Source organism: Bubalus kerabau, chromosome 1, assembly GCF_029407905.1.
Source record: "Bubalus kerabau isolate K-KA32 ecotype Philippines breed swamp buffalo chromosome 1, PCC_UOA_SB_1v2, whole genome shotgun sequence".
Lineage (NCBI taxonomy): Eukaryota > Metazoa > Chordata > Mammalia > Artiodactyla > Bovidae > Bubalus > Bubalus kerabau.
In genome coordinates this window covers 146,360,686-146,380,981 of record NC_073624.1, presented here as the reverse complement: position 1 = coordinate 146,380,981, position 20,296 = coordinate 146,360,686, and the positions used below count along the sequence as shown (strand labels likewise).

The 20,296-nt window shown below is 36.9% G+C and overlaps 1 protein-coding gene across 20 annotated transcripts in view; it reads left to right on the top strand.

The window, feature by feature from the left end:
- Positions 1 to 20,296, top strand: part of CTNNA3 (catenin alpha 3) — a 1,911,430-nt gene that overhangs the window by 952,625 nt on the left and 938,509 nt on the right. The window lies entirely within an intron of this gene.

Sequence of the window (20,296 nt, the reverse complement as noted above, 5' to 3'; positions counted from 1 at the left end):
ACAGAAAGTGCTGGACCATGTAAGACATGGTAGAGGTATTTTTGTTTTTTTTTTTTAAATTAATTTATTTATTTTAATTGGAGACTAATTACTTAACAATATTGTGGTGGTTTTTGCCGTACATCGACATGAATCAGCCATGGGTGCACATGTTTTTGATTTTATTCCAAGTATAATTGAAAACCACTAGAGTGTTTTATCAGTGGGATTATGTAATTTGATTTACACTTTTTAAAGATCACCGAGGTTGCTCTGTGAAGACTTTGTTTTATAGAAAAAGGGTAAATGTGGGAGGAAGGAGATACTATGGAGGCAGTACTCTTGCCTGGAAAATCCCACGCACAGAAGAGCCTGATGGGCTGCAGTCCACGGGGTCGCTACAAGTCAGACACGACTGAGCGACTTCACTTTCTCTTTTCACTTTCATGCATTGGAGGAGGAAATGGCAACCCACTCCAGAATTCTTGCCTGGAGAATCCCAGGGACGGGGGAGCCTGGTGGGCTGCCGTCTATGGGGTCGCACAGAGTCGGACACGACTGAAGTGACTTAGCAGCAGCAGCAGCAGCATGGAGGCAGTGGTATGTGCATACACAGCCAAACCATCGTTAAAATGGAACAACAAACATTTCTAAAACCCACAAGTTTCCTCCTGACACTTTGTAATTCTCTTCTTTTTTAACCCTGTTCACTATAGGTTAGTTTGCATTTTCTAGATATATACAAATGGAATCAGATAATAATTTTAATTTGGTCAGGCTTTCATCAGGTAGCATAAAGCTTTATAAATTCATTCATATTTTTACATGCATCAAAATGTATTCATTTTTATTGCTGAATATAGATCATAATATTATTTATTCATTCATCTTTTGACTGATGTTTGGCTTGTTTCCAATGTTTGATTATTACAAAATAAAGCTGTTATGAACATTCATGTACAAATCCTTTTGTAGATATATGTTTCATATTTCTTGGAAAAATATTTGAGTGAAATGGCTGTTACATGATAGATATGTTTAAACTTTTTAAGTAACTGCCAAACATTTGACAGATTGTTCATTTTCTATTCACATAAATAGTCACCTAGTTGCCAAAGCTTGATGTGGTCAGACATATATTTTAAAAAACATGATTTTACTCTTTGAATGCAGTATACCATATATGAGTTAAAGAATGGGAAGTACCCAATTTATGAAATGTGTTTTCTGGCTTGTCTGCAGTGTGCTGAATATTTCACTAGGGACACATCCCTTGTTACAGTAGATACTGTGCCTTTGAATGTAGTCTAGGTACACTGGGCTTGTTAGCAGTCACAGCACACTATTTAACCACACTGAACTTGCTAACAAACCTCTGCATCTATTCTTTTACATTTTGCTGATGAGACATATCTTTTTCAGCCTTAATTTAGGCAGTGCATTTCATAAACTTATTATGTTTAATATACTTCAAAAGAGAATTTGTGATGGCTTATCATGAGAGCAAGGAATACAATAAAATAACTAAATTAAGCATACTGAAGCCAGAACCAAGCAAGCGAGAGTGATGAGATAATACTCACAGAAAGCCTAGACTAAAGGAAGCTTCTAAAAATGAGTTTCTTGATAGCTTAAGTCAAAATGGATATGAGAGGTTATATAGCTCTTATTAACAAATGCAAGAGAACATATCAGAGCATACGAAAGCTGAAACTTCTTTCTAATTCAGCTCTCAAAGTAAAATACTTAGGCCCAGAAAGAAAATAACTGCCTACTGCATGGCTTGCTCTTTACACGTTTGTTTGTTTTTTTTTTTGAGAAAACAGATGTAGAAACTACACTCATACTGAGAGAAAGAGTTTGGGGCTAATGGACACTGGTCTAATCATTCCGTTGAGGTGGATGTGAGTCTTCCAAGTACACGAGCAAACTTTTGGCCTCTATCACTGATGGGAATGGGCAACCTAAGATTTCTGAGGCTTGAAAATAGCTTTGAAATATTTATGAAAATTATCTTTGTTTTCCTTCATTTTAACCTTTTACATCTGCACTATTTAGGATTTGTTATTTTTAGTACCTTTCATTGTAGCCTGTATTTTTTCCAGGTACCTCTCTTCCATATCAACATAGACACCTCTGTTTCATGACATGTTTATCCATATACCCTAAGTAGTTATGACCATTCAAAATACTTGCAAAATATTTGAACGATACATGGGAGAATGTGGTTTTGGGAAAGCTCTAGCCTTTCCTTGGGATTATCTGAGGGTGGAAAGAAGACTGTTCTGTGGGAAAAGTTAGAGTAGTTTAGTTTTACTCCCTCTACCCAGTTTTAGTTCCTTATAAATCTATAAATCTGGTAAGTGAGCCAAAATTTTAGTGACTATTTTGAGAAATCTTTGTATAATACATCTTGTCTTGTTTATAGCATAATTCAGTGATTAGCAGCTTGGATTCTGAATTGGATGACCTGGCTTTGAATTCCAGTTCTTGTACTCAAATACTCCATGTGTTAAATTCAGTGACTCTTATTAACTCTCTGAACATCTGCTAAATGTTGTTGATAATACTATCAATTACATATAAAGGTTGTTGCAAAGAGTAAATGAGTTAATATGTAAAACAATGTGTGGCACACCATAAATGCTGTGTTTTTAGGAACTATTATTTATGCTATGTTCAAATTTCATTTAATGCTCTAAGATTTTTCCTTCTTTTTTAGTTCCCTGTTTTCCAAAAGCACTCATAAAACCAAATATCTATTTATTTGGTAGCTCATCATTGATCATTTCATGTTACTATATCAGAATGACCTAAATTTTCCTAATTCTCTACTTTATTGCTTAGAAATAGTCCAAATTACCCTTGTGAATGGTATAAAGTGAGGAGCGTCACCTAATCCATTCAAATTAGAAAATGAACAGTAAGTAGGAAAACTGAAAAAACAAATTTGGCATTCAACACCACTCAGTAAATAATTTTTTTCTTGTTCCCACTATACTGATAACATTTCATTCTTTCTCTCTGCTCTTGGTACCAACACATAAATGTACATTTCTTTTCTTGGAAAATAGATATTAAAACTGCTTCACAACATTACCTCCTGCCGAGAATGATGGTCATTTTCAATGAACAAACTCTTTAGAACATCAACTAGTATTTTCCAACTGTTATCTGGTTTCCTCTTGGCAATTTGAGTTACAGATGAATAATCAAAAATGGTGGCTTGAATTTTCTGATTAAAATAAGTATCTCTGATCATCTTATGTTTTATTTCTCCTTAAATTACCATTATTATGTATTTGAATTACCAAGGATACAGTTGAAGAGTATATTATTTAAAACAAAAAAAGGAATCTAGAGACAAAGAGTAAAAAATCCATTAAAATAATTAAATTTAGTCTTGAAAGGAGATTTTAAATGGTCTATTCTTTTTCTTTTAAAAAATAAAGTTGAAGACTAACTCTGTCAGGGATCCTCAAGACCACCAGGGGTGATAATTTTCCAAGTGGACTGATAGGACTCAGGATATAGTTGTACTCACAGACGAAGATTTATTACACTGAAAAAATACATAGCAAAATCAGCAAAGGAGGAAAGAAAATGAAATGGATAGAGTTTGAAATGAGGCTTAAGCTTCCAGAAGTCTTCTCCCAGTGGAGTCACACTGCTGCTGCTGCTGCTGCTAAGTCACTTCAGTCCTGTCGGACTCTGTGCGACCCCATAGACGGCAGCCCACCAGGCTCCCCCGTCCCTGGGATTCTCCAGGCATGAACACTGGACTGGGTTGCCATTTCCTTCTCCATATATGAAATGAGTAATCCTCTAATTAAACTTATTGGGAGATTGCACAAAAGAAAATAAAGTTTATTAATGGACATATAAGGCACAGCTATGGAATATGTGGGGTGCAGGACAAATGGAGAGCAGGGGGCAGAGTGCTGCCAGAAGTGACACTTAGTGAGGACCCAGATGAGAGTTTGTAGAAATGATGCTGGCATCCATTAATGAGGAGTAACAGCTGAACATACCAGGGCCAAAGTCACAAAGCTCAATGACTTAACACACAAAACAAACAAGCAAAGAAAAGAAGCTCCACAGAACGAATCTGATTGAAAGATGAAACAAGGAAGTTTCTGGGTTATCGAACAGGGTTTTGATATCCTGGATGCTAGTTTCAGAGCTTGTAGTGTGTTCTTTTTCTTTGGATGAACCTTGAAAATATTGATATATCTAAGATAAAAAACATTTTTCATGTACATACACAGCTAATTGCAGCAGGCAGTAGTTAAGAAAAAATTGAATCAGATGCCTAGAGGAGACCAAAGAACACACCTTTGCCTGAAAATATCCACAGATGTCAGTATCAACAAATGAGAAAGAAAAGCAACACATACACATTCTTGATCTTAAAAAAAAAAAATTCTGGCATCTTTGATTGTCTTTTATTTATCAGTGTCATAAAAAAGATACAATTTTTTTGTCAGTTCAATGCAATCATGTTTATTGTCTATTTTTTTCATAGGAAATATGGAAGGTAGTTAACCCTACTTGTGATTAACAGCATGGATTTTGGAGTCAGAGAGATCTTAGTTGAAAGCTTATCACTCACTATGCTAACACAGTGAATATTGAGTACCAGCACATCTCCTCTGTACCTCAGTGTGATTATCTTGAGGTGAGAATTATGCTGAAAATTAAATAAGGTATTTATGAAAGCTTGTTAAAGTATCTTTTCAATAAAAGGTTCATATTACTAGTGCTACTATATAAGAGGTGCTATAGGTATGTTTTTATTCAGTTGCTCAGTCATGTCTGATTCTCTGCAACCCCACGGACTGCAGCATGCCAGGCTTCCCTGCTATAGGTATAACCCCTACCTTTGATGCTGAAAACTCAGCCTCTGCACCAGTGTTGAATTGACATTCAAAGAAGGAATTTTGGGTGAAGTGAAAGAGAATAATGTCATTGTTTTGCTAAGTGAAGGGGGACACAGAGGGTTCAGTTCAGTTCAGTTGCTCAGTGGTGTCTGACTCTGTGATCCCATGGACTGCAACATGCCAGGCTTCCCTGTTCATGATGAACTCCCAGAGCTTGTTCAAACTCATGTCCATCGAGTTGGTGATGCCATCCAAGCATCTCATCCTCTATTGTCCCCTTCTCCTCCTTCCTTCGGTCTTTCCTGTTATCAGGGTCTTTTCCAGTGAGTCTGCTCTTCACATCAGGTGGCCAAAGTACTGGATTTTCAGCTTCAGCATCAGTCCTTCCAATGAATATTCAGGACTGATTTCCTTTAGGATTGACTGATTTGACTTCTGCAGTCCAAAAGACTCGCAAGAGTCTTCTCCAACACCACATTTCAAAAGCATAAATAAATTCTGTGGCACTCAGTATTCTTGATAGTCTAACTCTCACATCCAAACATGACCACTGGAAAAAACATATCTTTGACTGGATGGACCTTTGTTGGCAGAGTAATGTCTTTGCTTTTTAATATGCTAAGTTTGTCATAGATTTTACTTTCAAGGAGCAAGTGTCTTAATTTCATGGCTGCAGTCACCATCTGCAGTGATTTTGGAGCCCAAGAAAATAAAGTCTGTCACTGTTTCCGTTGTTTCCCCATCTATTTGCCAAGAAGTTATGGGACTGGATGCCATGATCTTAGTTTTTTTGAATGTTGAATTGTAAGCCAACATTTTCACTCTCCTCTTTCATTTTCATCAAGAGACTCTTTAGTTCTTCTTCGCTTTCTGCCATAAGGGTGATGTCATCTGCATATTTGAGGTTGTTGATATTTCTCCCAGCAATCTTGATTCCAGCTTGTGCTTCTTCCAGCCCTGCATTTCACATGATGTAGTCTGCATATAACTTAAATAAGCAGGGTGATGATATAAAGCCTTGACGTACTCCTTTCCCTATATGGACCTAGTCTGTTTTTCCATGCCCAGTTTTAACTGTTTCTTCTTGACCTGCATATAGGTTTCTCAGAGCCAGGTCAGGTGGTCTGGTATTCCCATCTCTTGAAGAATTTTCCACAGTTTGTTGTGATCCACACAGTCAAAGGCTTTGACATAGTCAGTCAAGCAGAAGTAGATGTTTTTCTGGAACTCTCTTGCTTTTTCGATGATCCAATGGATGTTGGCAGTCTGATCTCTGGTTCCTCTGCCTTTTCTAAATCCAGCTTGAATATCTGAAAGTTCACAGTTCACATACTGTTGAAGCCTGGCTTGGAGAATTTTGAGCGTTACTTTGCTAGTGTATGAGATGAGTGCAATTGTGCAGTAGTTTGAATATTCTTTGACATTGTCTTTCTTTGAGATTGGAATGAAAACTGACCTTTTCCAGTCCTGTGGCCACTGCTGAGTTTTCCAAATTTGCTGGCATATTTAGTACAGCACTTTCACAGCATCATTTTTTAGGATTTGAAATAGCTCAACTGGAATTCCATCACCTCCACTAGCTTTGTTCACAGTGATGCTTTTTAATGCTCACTCGACTTCACATTCCAGGAAGTCTGGCTCTAGGTGAGTGATCACACCATCGTGGTTATCTGGATCATTAGGATCTTGCTGTATAGTTCTTCTGTGTATACTTGCCACCTCTTCTTAATATCTTCTGCTTCTGTTGGGTCCATATCTCCAGAGGATCTTCCCAACCCAGGGATCGAACCCAGGTCTCCCATATTCCAGGTGGATTCTGTACCAGCTGAACCACAAGGGAAGCCCAAGAATACTGGAGTGGGTAGCCTATCCCTTCTCCAGCAGATCTTCCTGACCCAGCAATCAAAACAGGGTCTCCTGCATTGCAGGTGGATTCTTTACCAACTGAGCTATCAGAGAAGCCCTCACAGAGGATTCAGTTCAGTTCAGTTGCTCAGTCATGTCCGATTCTTTGCGACCCCATGGACTATAGCACACCAGGCCTCCCTGTCCATCACCAACTCTCAGAGTTTACTCAAACTCATGTCATGTGATGTTGGTGATGCCATCCAACCATCTCATCCTCTGTCATCCCCTTCTTCTCCTGCCTTCAATCTTTCCCAGCATCAGGGTCTTTTCAAATGAGTCAGTTCTTCAAATCAGGTGGCCGAAGTATTGGAGTTTCAGGTTCAGCATCAGTTCTTACAGTGAATATTTAGGACTGATTTCCTTTAGGAGGTACTAAGGAAGAACTAAAGAGCCTCTTGAGGAAAGTGAAAGAGGAGAGTGAAAAAGCTGGCTTAAAACTGAACATTCAGAAAACTAAGATCATGGCATCTGGTCCCATCACTTCATGGCAAATAGATGGGGAAACAGTGGAAACAGTGACAGCCTTTATTTTCTTTAGCTCCATAATCACTGCAGATGGTGACTTCAGCCATGAAATTAAAAGACACTTGCTCCTTGGAAGAAAAGTTATAACCAACCTGGACAGCTTATTAAAAAGCAAAGACATCACTTTTCCTACAAAGGTCTGTCTAGTCAAAGCTATGGTTTTTCCAATAGTCAGGTATAAATGTGAGAGTTGGGCTATATAGAAAGCTGAGCACCAAAGAACTGATGCTTTTGAACTGTGGTGTTGGAGAAACCTCTTGAGAGTCCGTTGGACAGTAGGAAGATCAAACCAGTCCATCCTAATGCAAATCAGTCCTGAATATTCATTGGAAGGACTGATGTTGAAGCTGAAACTCTAATACTTTGGCCACAGAGGATTCATGCCCCTCAAAAAGCTGTTTGTTCTAACCCCTGAAGATTTGGTAAGGAGTTTTATAGCAGTGGTTCAAAGGTGGGTGCTGATAACATCAGGGTATGTGCAGTTCCTCTACTCCTTTAATCTGACCCCTGTGATCTCCTCCTAGTGAGCTGCTGGTGTTCCTTTAATCTGGACTCAGGTGGTCTTTGGAAAGAAGAGTGCTAAGTAGTACCTTCCATTTGTTCAGGGTTTTAGTTCTATGAAGAGCTTGAAGATACTCTTAAGCAAATCCTTTGAGGTTGAACCTGGACCCTGTCCTAAGACCTCAGTATTATTTCTTGGCTGCTCCTCCCTTGCCAAGGTCCAGCCCCAGCTGATCCAGGGTATTCAAAGGGGAGACGGCTTCTGCTAGTTCACTGGATACCCTGGCTTTAATTAAATATTAATTAGAGATATAAAGAGTAATAGAATGAGGATAGCTCAGTAGGAAAATTCAGTGGAGAAAAGAGGCTGAGTAGCTTGGTTTACGCGGGAGACCAATAAAACTTCAAGACAAGAAGCTTGCACCACTTACATAGGCCGCAGGCGTCCTTCCATTCTCCCGAAGGAGAGGAGACACTGAGGCCTCCCCGGTCGGATCTTAGAAGCCCAGGCATAATTAGTAAGCATGGCGGGTTCCGCGCTCCAGATGGAGACTCAGCCTGAGTAAGAGAGAGCGCGACATGGGGAGACCAGTATTTCGAGGAACTGATCCCAATTATTTATTTTCCAGGGTTGTTTTTATACACTGAGGTGTTATACAAAAGTCACGTGGGGTCAGCAGTCCTGACTTTTATTAAAGTCAGGTGCTTCGTACAGATGTATACAGAGGTCTTAGGGGTGTTACATCATCTTCTGGCCAGGGGGCCTGCTGACAATTTATGACCCTCTCCTTGTGACAGCGGTCAGTCAACACTTATTTCTCCAGGGTTGATTATTCTTAAAACAGACGCCACCTTCTGAAGGTACCAGATAAAGTTACATTCCTATAGGGTGAGGGTGTAGTGGGTTTTAATTAAGGAAAGAATTTACTTAGCCTAAGGTCTAACGTGATCAATATCAAAGGTTAATACTTATTTCTTCTATATATTCATTAATGTGTGTAAGGGCAGAGGCTGTGGAGACTTAGCAATAAACATTGGCTCAACAAATGAAAAACCCTTCACCAATACAATTTCTAATCAGCCTACTATACTATACTAATAGTTTTCTAACTTCTCTAAAGAACCTGTTTTTAGAAGGTTTAAAGCATCTCATGCCTCTCATGGTTGGGAGGCTGTGAGCAATCACATGTGGCCGGACAAGCCTGTCAGGCAGGCTAGAGAACCTTCAGAGGAGTTTATAGATTGAAACACTCCTATCACGCCCAGGAATTATTATTAACTGGAGCTCTAAGTTAACTCCTTCTCCAAAAGTGGTTGTGGGGGACAGCCCCCTGTAAAGTCAGAGGTGTAGGTGAGAGCACAAAGTAGTAAAGTAGGCAGGCTCTGGTTATGGGGGTAGATGCTCGAGAATTTCCAGGGGGACCCCTGAGGCTCGATCCCGCCTTTGCGTATGTTGAGCCTCCTTTCTCATGACCTTTGCCATGGGTGGAGGTCCTCACACCGGCTCCCAACACTCCTTTGTCTCTGAATCCCCTCCTTTCTCTGATTAACAACTGTTCACATCTGCCCTTTGGAACTCAAGGAAGGTCATGGAGGCTGAAGTCTATTCCCTACAAACAATAAATAGGGACAAAAAGTCTTTGTCACCAGGAGAGCCAGAAGGTCCTGCTCAGTTTCATCTTTGAGGACCACATGTAGTAAAGTGGTAGTTCCAGCTAAGTCACTTCAGTCTTGTCCAAATCTGTGTGACCCTATAGACTGCAGTTCACTAGGCTCCTCTGTCCATGGGATTCTCCAGGTAAGAATGCTGGAGTGGATTGCCATGCCTTCCTCCAGGCACCTTCCTGATCCAGGGATTGAACCTGCGTCTCTTAGTCTCCTGCATTGGCAAGTGGGTTCTTTACCACTAGTGCCATTTTGGAAGCTCCATATGCAGTGAAAGTGATGTGTAAATGAATTATTGAAATGTTCAGTATCACTGTATGGTGATAAAAGTTGATGTGAAGTGCACAATTGAACAGAAGTGAAAGGTATCATTTAGCTTTCTAAAGATACTAGCTTCCTCTCCATAGTCTTTCCTACATGAAAGAGGAAAGGAACTCCCTTTGGAGAGGAAGTGAACTCAGTTCAGTTCAGTTCAGTTCAGTCGCTCAGTCGTGTCCGACTCTTTGCAACCCCATGAATCATAGCACGCCAGGCCTCCCTGTCCATCACCAACTCCCGGAGTTCACCCAGACTCACGTCCATTGAGTCAGTGATGCCATCCAGCCATCTCATCCTCTGTCATCCCCTTCTCCTCCTGTCCCCAATCCCTCCCAGCATCAGAGTCTTTTCCAATGAGTCAACTCTTCGCATGAGGTGGCCAAAGTACTGAAGTTTCAGCTTTAGCATCATTCCTTCCAAAGAAATCCCAGGGCTGATCTCCTTCAGAATGGACTGGTTGGATCTCCTTGCAGTCCAAGGGACTCTCAAGAGTCTTCTCCAACACCACAGTTCAGTCCTAAATTTTATAAGTGAAAGTTCTGTAGGTGAAGGAGGGAAAGGACATTTCAAACAGAATTCAGGTGCAAATATGTGTTTGATGGTTGTAAGATATGAAATTGAGAGGCAGGAAAAGAGACAAGTGAAAACCAGAACTAAACCAAAATGAACTAATAATCTCCCTGCATGAAAAAAAACAAAAGCAAATTATGTATTGTAAGAATACACAAATGATAGCAACACATTTATATTTTTTAAAATGTATATTTAAATTGAATGTAGTAATTTAACACATTTAAATATAATGTGTTTTGAAAAATACAAGCACTGGTGTAACTCACACTCCTAACAGGATATAAAATAGAGATACAAAATACAACATGTAATTGTTCATTTGGGCCCCCTTCAAGTCACACCCTGTGTGTTGCACACCTGCAAGCTGATTTCTTTTACCATACCATTTTATCCAATTTAGAGTTTCATATAGGTGAACTGTGGAAATCTTGTTTCACTCAGCAAAATATTTTTTCAGTTCCTCCGTGTTGATGCCTTTGCCAGTAGTTTGAGCATTTTAGTATTGAGTAGTGCTCCTTTGAACTAATATACTAAAATTTATCCATTCTCATACTGATGAACTGTTGAGTAGTTTCTGGTTTGGGTTTGTTCAGTTCTTTTTCTTGACCTATGTTTTAAATTTTCTTAAATACATGCTTAGTAGAATTGTCTGGTCATAGATATATATTTAATTTTATAAGATGTTGCCAAATGTTTTTCGCAAAATGTGGTATCATTTTACACTTTTACCTGCATTTAAGAGTTTCAAGTTGTTTCACATCATTGCCAACATTTGATGTGGCCAGTTTTTAAAATTTTAGTCATATTGCTGTTGCGTCACTTCAGTTGTGTCCGACTCTGTGCGACCCCATAGACGGCAGCCTACCAGGCTCCCCCGTCCCTGGGATTCTCCAGGCAAGAACACTGGAGTCATATTAGTGGAGGTTTAAATAGCATTCAGTTCTATAATGATATTTGGTATTGGTAAACAAAAAAAAATAGGTAATTTTCCTATGTTTATTGGCTATTTGTGTGTCTGATTTTGTGAAGTGTTCAAAATGTTTTGTCCATTATCACTGTTTTTTATTTGACCTCTTGTTGGAGTTAAATATTCATCATACAAGTCCATTGTGAGATGTATGTATTATGAATATTCCAATTTGTGGCATGTCTACTCATATTTTTAAGTGTCTTTTTATGAACACTTTAGTTTGTCATTGCTTTATTATGTCCAAGAAATTTTTGCCTTGTCTAATATTGAAAATATGCTTTCTTCAAGAAGCTTTTCGCTTCTGCATTTTGCATTTATGAACTGTTTCAAATAACTTTTTACTTATGGTGTAAGAAAGGAATTGAGGTTCATTTAAAAAATATGGTTCCAGCACCAATTATTGAAGATATTTTCCCCCCATTAATTACTCTGGAGGCTTTGTTTAAAAAAAAAAAAAAAAATATATATATATATACACACACACACACACAAACCATCTAAATGTGGATCTATTTCTGAACTCTTTTTTCTGTTTCATTGATTTACATATCTATACTTTTTTGCATTTTCTTAATAACTATAGCTTTATAGGAAGTTTTAAAATCCAGTCCTGTTATTAATCCTATATTGTTCTTCTTTTGAGATTGTTTTATGTTTTCTATATTCTTTGTATTTCCATAAATTTTAGAATCCATTTTCTATTTTCTACAATGAAATCCTGCTAAGATATTGATTGAGATAGTATTGAATCTACAGACAGATTTGACAGTAACAATATTTGCTTTCCCAATATTTATATCATAGCTATCGATGTAGGACTTCTTTGTTTCAGAAATGTTTCATTAGTTTTCAGTGTAGAGTTTTGTACATTTTTTGTTTAAATTTATCCTTGTAACTTTTTATGATTTTTAATGTGACTTCAAATGGTGTTGTTTTTAAATTTGATTTTCCACTAATTCATTGCTGTGTATACATATATAATTGATCTCTAACATTGATCTTACAGTGTTTGATCTGCCTAAGCTTCAGTTCAGTTCAGTTCAGTCACTCAGTCGTGTCTGACTCTTTGCGACCCCATGAATCTCAGCACGCCAGTCCTCCCTGTCCATCACCAACTCCCGGAGTTCACTCAGACTCACGTCCATCGAGTCGGTGATGCCATCCAGCCATCTCGTCCTCTGACGTCCTCTTCTCCTCCTGTCCCAATCCCTCCCAGCATCAGAGTCTTTTCCAATGAGTCAACTCTTCGCATGAGGTGGCCAAAGTACTGGAGTTTCAGCTTCAGCATCATTCCTTCCAAAGAAATCCCAGGGCTGATCTCCTTCAGAATGGGCTGGTTGGATCTCCTTGCAGTCCAACGGACTCTCAAGAGTCTTCTCCAACACAGTCTATGATCTGCCTAAGCTTACAAGTCCTAATATTTCAATAATAGATTTCTTTGATTTTTCTGTGTCCACAATCACATTGTCTTTGAATCGTGTTGAACGACTAAGGTAGTCTTTCTTCTTCCTTTATGTTTGCTGTAGTTTTTAGTATTCTCCCTGCCTCATTGCATTGACTAAGACCTCCAGCATAATTAATGTTGGATAGAGGTGTAAGGAATGGACATTGTTGTCCTAACTACAAACCTAGAAGAAAACAACACTTGGTATTAGCTCTAGATTTATTTTTGGAGTTTACTTATGTTTATAATTGGCTGAGAGATTTTTTTTTATATAAAAAAATGGTAGTTGAATTTTCCCTAATACATTTTTTTGCTTACATTTATATGATCATATAATTTTCCCCTTTATTATGTTAATATAATGAATGATAGTAACTTCTTAATATTAAATCTTACATTCTTGAGATAAAGTTTACTTGGCTCAGGTGTATTATCCTTTTTTTATAGTAGTAAATATGATTTGCTAACAGTTTGCTAAAATTTTTTGCATGTATAATTTTGATGGAAATTGGCTTGTGTGGTTTGGTGTTAGTTGTGTTGTTGTTGATATCATAAATGAATTGGAGAATATTCATTCTGTATGTTTGAAAGATTCTGTACTGTATAAGATTAGTATGACTTAAAATTTTTGGTAGAATTCACTAGTGGAGCCATCTCAGTCTTAATTCTTTTGAATGTGTGAAACATTATTATATTTTATTTAGGAATATTTTACATCTTTTTTCACAGATGAGATCTACTTTTTCAAATTTTCTTAACTTTATTTTATTGTTGTTAAGTCACTAAGGCATGTCCAACCCTGCGACCCCATAGACTGCAGCACGCTAGGCTTCCCTATCCTTCACTATCTCCTGGAGTTGCTCAAACTCATATCCATTGAGTTGATGATACCATCCAACCATCTCATCCTCTGTCACTCCATTTTCCTCCTGCCCTCAATCTTTCTCAGTATCAAGGTCTTTTCCAATGAATCGACTCTTCGCATTGTCTTAAGCATATACTAGCAAGTAAAATGCATTGAGAATCTTCACCATTTTTCTTTGCTCTGCAGAAATTTGTAATATATGAGAGTTTTTAAAAAGTTATGCTTTAAAAGTTTAATAAAAGAACTCATATATTAAACCTTCAGAGCTTAAAGTCTATTTGAAATTATTTCAAAATATTTTGGCTACTTCACTAATTAGCCTATTCAGATTATCTTAAGTCAGTTTGGTCATTTTTTTTTTTCATAATGCAATCTGCTTTATTGAAATTTTAAAATTACATAGATATAATTATGTATAATGTTATAGGATTTTAAAATTTTCCAAACTTTTTATATTCTTAAAGAAATTCAGAACTTAAGGATTATATAGCATAGAATGTGTAAGAGTTAATGTGTAAATCTGTAAAGGAATAAGTTAAATCATAGAAAATTTATTGGAGGTAACTTAAAATTATCTTCATTCATTCAATTTTTGTATAGTTTTAGTTTCTTGATGATTGTTTATGTTTTCATGACAAAATTGTATTATATTTTTCCAGAAATTTTAACAAAGACTTAAAAATTTATTTGGAACTTTGGAAAATTGCCTTATTTGATTTATCCCATTTGTTGCTTTAGTCTTTATTTCCATTTTCTGATAGCTAAATATCTCAAATATTTGTCTTACTGTTTTTTTTATGCAAAGCATTGTTCTTAGATTTCTCTTTCAATTCTTCAGTTTTACTTTTTGAAGTATTGCTCCATTTTATCAAACCTATAATTCAATGGATAGTAAGAAACATCAACCTACATACACTAAAAAAGACAACAAATACTGCCAAATAAGTTATGATAAAGGCTTCATATATTACTTATGCTTTTGATGTTATATTTAATTGAAAGAGCCCTTTTGAGTAATTTAGCATATTTTTAAAACATTTATCACTATTGTGTATACATTAAAGAGGAATATATAAGCAGAATACATGGACTAAGTTATTACTTATCTCTTCACATTCATAAATCTAATTCTCCTAAATACCTTTTTATTTCAGAGTTATTTATATGAATGTTTTCTACCAATATTGTACTCTGTGCCACTCATAATACTGAAGATTCAATTTTACTTAAAGACCTTTGTTTAGTATTTTCTATAGTGAGACATCTAGTAATATTCTCTTAGCTTTTGTTTATCTTAGAATATCTTTAAGCTTATTCTTCAAGGCTATTAAGTTCTTGATGCATAGGATTTTTTTTTTAGCAGTTGGAAAGTGACAGTGTTATTTGCTCAGTCCTGTCTGACTGTTTGCAACCCCACGGACTGTAGCCAGCCAAGCTCCTCTGTCCATGGAATTCTCTAGGCAAGAATACTGGAGTGGCTTGTCTTTCCCTTCTCCAGGCATTCTTCCCAACCCAGGGATTGAACCCGAGTCTCCTGCATTACAAGCTGCAGTACAAGCAAATTCATTCTCATCTGAGCCACCTGGGAAGCTTTATGGTGTCATATACTTGTCCATCAGCTTCCATGGGTTCCATTGGAAAGGCAAGCAACATTTGTATTTTGTTTCCCTAAATGTAGTGAGCCTTTATCTCTGGTTGCTTTTATATATTTAACTTTTTTAAACACTTTTTTTCTTTTGGCTGTTGCATGTGGGATCTTAATTCTCTGACCAGGGATAGAACCTTGGGCCACAGCAGTGAAAGCACATAATCTTAACCACTGGACCACTAGGAAATCCTCCTCTGGTTGCCTTTATTAAAAAAAAAAAAATTTATTGGAGTATTGTTGCTTTACAATGTTCTGCTGTACAGCAGAGTGAATCAGCTATATATATACCTACCTATATCCCCCCTTTCTTGGATTTCCTTTCCATTTAGGTCACCACAGAGCACTGAGTAGAGTTCCCTGTGTTATACAGTACATTCTCATTAGTTAGCTATTTTATAATTATTATCAATATTATATATATGTCAATCTCAATCTCTCAATTCATCCCATCACCCCCCCACCTCACTGTCTAAAACTTGAACTTTAGTGATGCAAATCACTAGATGCAAATTATACTGTGATGTGCCTAGTTCCCTTTTCCTTAAATTTATTGTTTGAGGTTCACTAAGATTGTTAAGTTGCTTCAGTCGTGTCCGACTCTATATGACCCCATAGACGGAAGCCCACCAAGCTCCCTCCCTGGGATTCTCCAGGCAAGAACACTGGAGTGGGTTGCCATTTCCTTCTCCATGCATGAAAGTGAAAAGTGAAAGTGAAGTTGCTCAGTCATGTCCGACCCTCAGCGACCCCATGGACTTCAGCCTTCCAGGCTCCTCCATCCATGGGATTTTCCAGGCAAGAGTACTGGAGTGGGGTGCCATTGCCTTCTCCAAAAACTATGGGTTTTTTTTTTTTTTTCTTTCTTCAGATTTGTAAAATTATCAACCATTATTTTTTAAAATATTGCCTCAGTCTCTTTCTCTTTATACTCTTGGTTTGGGACTTCTATTAAATGAATGTTAGACTTTCAGACCATGTTCACACTTTCTCTTAAGTTCATCCCTGTGGTTTGCTTCCTCCACTTCCATGCTTCAGTTTGGCTATTTGTATAGACTTGTCTTCAGATTTACTAATTCCATCTTCTTCCATGTCCATTCTGCTATTAATCCTGTATAATGAGTTTTTAACTTCAGATATTGTATTTTTCATTCCTAAAATGTCTATATGATACATTGTAGATTCAAATTTTCTGTGGAAAACTCTATATTTTCATACATTTTGTTCATTTACTACTCATTTTCATTCAAGTACTAATCATAGATATTTTGAAGTCCTTATCTGTTAACTCCATTATCTGAAAAAACCTCTGGCTGAAATCCATCTCCATTGGTCTTTAAATATTTTATAATTCACCTTTTCCTCATCTCTCTGATTGACTATTTAATTTTTATTGTAAACTTAACATTGTAGAACATATATTTTAGAGACTCTGGATTATTTTAATCTTTCTTTAAGAATGTTGAATTTTTTTTCTGACTGTGAGTTAAACCATTGACAGATCATTTTGATTCTGTCAAAGCTTGATCTGTGTTCCCTTTTTAGTTTTTAAACCATGCGTTTTTCCCCCCTTTCCTTTTTACTGAGTAAGGAAATCTCTCTAGTGGCTTGATGTTTACTAAGAAGTAGTATATATGCATTACCTTTGAATTATACTGTTTAATTGTATACTTTGTTTTGCTAGGGCTTCTGTGGTGGCTCAGATGGTAAGCTGGCTGAATCCACATCAGATCTATAAATGGAGGATAGATTAATGCATATGGCTTATAAAACAGTTGTAGATGTCTAGAAGCTATTTGGGCTTCCCTAGTGGCTCAGTGATAAAGAATCTGCCTGGAATTCAGGAGACCCAGATTCGATCCCTGGGTTGGGAATAACCCTGGAGGAGGGCATGGCAACCCACTCTAGTACTCTTGCCTAGAGAATCCCATGAACAGAGGAGCTTGGTGGGCTGTAGTCCATAGGGTCACACAGAGTTGGATACAACTGAAGGGACTAAGCAGCATCAGCAGCCATTTATCTAATATAACTTAACAGTTTGAAATACTGTATTTTATGCCTATATTTTAGGTTTCTGAGACCTTGGACAGGTAAAGTACATGACAAAAAGACTACAGTACTCACCATTGTGCTGATATTAGAATCTTTGTATGACCTCTCCACTTAAGAGTTTACCTGTTTGGGCCTCAACTCCTAGAATTCAATACGCTATGTCTAGTTCCCTTCATTTTGTACCCAATATTTTCTGAGGTGTGGAATCTCAAATCAGACATAGAAAGACCTACGTTTCTAAATTGGGTAGGCAATGCTTTGCTAATCTGAAATAGTTATATTTAAATGAATTAGAGTTTTCTAAACTTTCATATTACATCCTAAACATGCATTATTACACCATTTCACATTTTTTTTTTGTATCAAAACACCACCTGTACTATTATTTGCTAGTATTTTCCTTTAAACAAACTTTAAATCAGCTCACTTAAAAAAAATAAGAAAAAAAAACTGACCTAATCCTAAGAGATTAAGCCTAATAACATTCAATAATTTTAAACTTAGGTTAACTGCAGGACATAGTTGTCAATATTGTTATTAATTTTCAACTTTTTCTGTATGTTTTTACAGGGGTTGTGAAAACAGAGGAGACTGAGTAATATGTTCTAGCTAAATTAGATTTGGTATTTCTAAGCTTTAATTATTTTTAATATTAACTTTTTAAATTTAAATTTTTATTTTTATACAAACTTTAATTATTATTTGACAATGGAGATATAAATAATTTTTTAAAGTTCCAATCTGCAAGTGGATAGTTTGTCTCTGCTAAGCTAATTACCAAATGTCAAGAAGAATGTAGGTAATAAAGTATTAATAGTCTTTTGTGGTAAGATATAGATCAAAGGCCAATCTAGGTACTTATCTGAATGAATCTATAATAATTTAAAAGGGTTTTGATACCTGGTTTGTTGACATTATAAAATTGAGGGGAGGTGTTAAATGAAGTGTGTGTGTGTGAAGTCGCTCAGTCGTGTCCAACTCTTTGCGACCCCGTGGACTGTAGCCTACCAGGCTTCTCCATCCATGGGATTCTCCAGGCAAGAATACTGGAGTGGGTTACCATTTCCTTCTCCAGGGGATCTTCCCAATCTAGGGATCGAACGTAGTAAGTATAAAATTATTGTGATGGTTACATGTCACATGTGCAAATAATTGTTTATTTTCATCTTAGCTTACTTTCGTTACTCCCTGAGCTTACCTTAATTTGTAGAGTGAAGAAAATAAACCAAGGACCACCCTGCCCTATTTCTCCAAACTGAACTACAATAACCAACTCAGTGGACATGAGTTTGAGCAAACTCCAGGAGATAGTAAAAGACAGGGAAACCTGATGTGCTGCAGTCCATGGGGTCTCAAAGAGTTGGAAATGACTTAGTTACTGAATAACAAATAATCTGAGGCCTCAGGTAAGGACAACACAGAAACTTAGTTCCAAATCTTGGTTTGGTTTTCCCTTCAAAAAAGAAAAAAAAACAATCTCCTTTAGAAACAGGAAAATCTTTCTTTGTCACATACAGAGCTATCGACAGTGTCAATATGTGTTACTTGCTTTATGCCAAATTCAAGGTCACAATGGTGCTATGCTCTCCTAGCTTTACCTAGGGAAAAAAGTTATTAAGAGGAACAAATAAAGGGAAATTGAATGGTTCTGGGTTAAACGGCTGGAAAAGCACTTAAAGGGTTTCCTTTATTTTGCCATTTATTCATGCACAATGGCTTCAGTATTTAAATGTGTTCCTTTTTATTGCCGAATCCATTGAGGCAGTGAACTGTGTCTTTGTGGGGCTGCTTGTGTGGTGTAAATGAATGATTGTCATCCTGGGAACCATAATTTAACCGCACATAGGCATCACCTAGCTGAAAGTATTTTGCCACCATGTAAGTACTGAGGTGATATATTTAAATTATTTTTCAGTTTCAAGAAATATGCCTCCTCTGTGGTGGGACTTTGTGTAGGTCTGAGGAATTGGGAATAAACACTTTGAATACAGAAAACACAATTACTTGAGACACTTTGTGGTCATCAAATTGACTTTCTTGTCCTTGTTATTCAGTAAGAAATAAATTCATAAGCTTTTCACTAATTCCAGTGGTTTTTTCCTTGTAATTGTGATAACAGATTCTAAACCCAAAGAATAGTTATAGGAAATACAAGAAGAAAGTTATGATGATGAGAATAATAAAAAATGATAATAAGCCTGTGTGGACTAGCTGAAGCATCGATACTGTTGCAGAGTGATGGCTCTATCATCCTGATGGGATCAGTTTTTCGTCAGATGGCTCAAGGTCTCAGGAGCCTTTGTGCTTTTGAATATAACTAAGGCTTATTTCATTCATTCATTCATTGTTAATATTTACTTGGTCTTTCAAACTGCTATCTTTTATACTTGGTTTTGATCCATGACACTTCCCCAACTTATTCAAGCAACGAGTATTTGTTTAAGGCTTAAAAACTGACACATTTAATTGGAATTTTGCTGAGTGTTCTCTATATTTCTGGGTCTTTTACATGTTATCTCTATGCCCTTCTAAGCCATGACTTAATTTTGCTTTAACCAGATTTTTCAGGGTCTATTTCTGGCCAGGTAATTTGATATTAAATGCTTGATATTAAAATCTACTAGCCTGCAATTAAATGGTTGCCTGAACAGAAGGTGAGTGGGACACTTTGATCTTTAGTGACTCAAAGTTCCAAATTTGCCTGTGTATTACTGAATCTGTGATTAATGTTTGTGAGAAAATAAGCTTGATATAACTTCAGTAAGGGGGAAAGGTCAGGAATGTGGTTCTAATGCAGAATAAATAGAAGTGCTGTTTATGTAGTTGCAAATATCGTTGTACTGACACATCCACAAAGCAGAGCCAGATGTCACGAGCCTATTTAATAAGCATGGAAATAACAGCAAAAGTTCAAAGGATGCTCTAATAAAAACTTTTCAAATGCGGATAAGCATTTAAAATATATGATATA